Consider the following 1,611-nt stretch of genomic DNA (forward strand, 5'->3'; position numbering starts at 1 on the left):
GGAAGAGATTTATTTCAATTACGAGAATTATTAAGATAAAATGTTTATTGATTGGGTTTAGTAAACCTTAACTATTTTTAGAAAAAAAATTTGCAAATCATTAAACTTTGTTTATTTATCATCCATCAAGTTGCATACCAGTGACTTGCTTAATGAAATCGATTATAACATTTATCATCATAATTTTAATACAATATAATTCTCAAAAGTATTCTGTTTAAATAATATCTATAAAATAATATGTCAATTTATTTGAACATTATTTTACATTACAAAATATAAAAAAAAATTTTTATAATAAATTTTATAATAAATGCTACTTTCTTTTCATTTAACGATAGAAATAACATATAAAAAAGTTATATTTATTCATAACAAAATAGTTACAGGATACCTCAAAATATTAATGAAAACAACTTTTAATAACCCACAAATTATCCTTTAGTATTGGTAATTTAGAGTAGACTTTCATCTCTTTTTACAATAAATTTTAATCCAACTATATTTTTATAATTGCTATCGTTATATCCAATAAAAATTATTGGTATAAAAGTATTGTAAAACAAAACTTGTTTTTTCATGCGATGTTATTACGAGTTATGAAGTACTCGATGTACACGCATACATAAATTTCACTTTTCATCGGACGCACGAGAGTGTAACGGCGTCGTTTTCCGGATTATAAATAGCGGCATCTACCGACGGCTGGATACTGCGAACTGGAAAAACTGCAAACGGGAAACGTGGACTTTTGTCGAACGAGTAATAATAATGCGCCTAATGGAAACTTTACATACTAGTGTTAAAAAAATACTACTGACCAACGATATCGAGGCTTTTTTGTCTACCTTTTTCAATGGCGTGTCTCGCAACGATGCACTTTGTAATGAATGCGGTTGTACTATGCAACGTCGAAAGGAAATCCGATAGAGTTTGATGATAGCGCGCTTCCATAGAAAATATAAAAGCTGACAGTATATTATACATATATGTATGTATAGATATTTATAACAATGTATTTTACTAAAAAATAAGTCAACTTAAATGTCACAAATCTAATTAATTCGTAAAACTCACATGTTACAAGTGAAGATTTTTTTTTTAGACTTTTATTGATTGTTAAGTCATACTATATTATTAAGTTTTTAATGTATCTAAAAATATATTAAAATTAAAATGTTCTTTGAGGTAAAAAATATTTATGTTTATACACATATATATATTATACATTATGTACATACACAAGTTGATAATTTATCTAATCTTTATAATTCCGATTGCTATCAGGAGTCTATTATGCTAAATGTAAAAAGGAATTTAGATTGTAAAGAAATTAACTTCTGCAAGCGGCACAATGTAGAAACGTGTCTTATCAACAATTATATTTCCACTGCGAGATCAAAAAGTAAACCGAGCATGTGATGCAAATTTCTGCAAAAGGTTAAAAATTCTTTGTCTACCTGTTGTATCTGCGGTGAATTTTAAGCATACTGCATTGTTTTTAATTAAATATTGGTAGATATCTATATACATACATATGAAGTTTTTAACATATTTTTCTTTGTAAAGTTACTTTACATAATATTTATATCTATAATATTATATATATAA

Source organism: Atta colombica, unplaced genomic scaffold, assembly GCF_001594045.1.
Source record: "Atta colombica isolate Treedump-2 unplaced genomic scaffold, Acol1.0 scaffold163, whole genome shotgun sequence".
Lineage (NCBI taxonomy): Eukaryota > Metazoa > Arthropoda > Insecta > Hymenoptera > Formicidae > Atta > Atta colombica.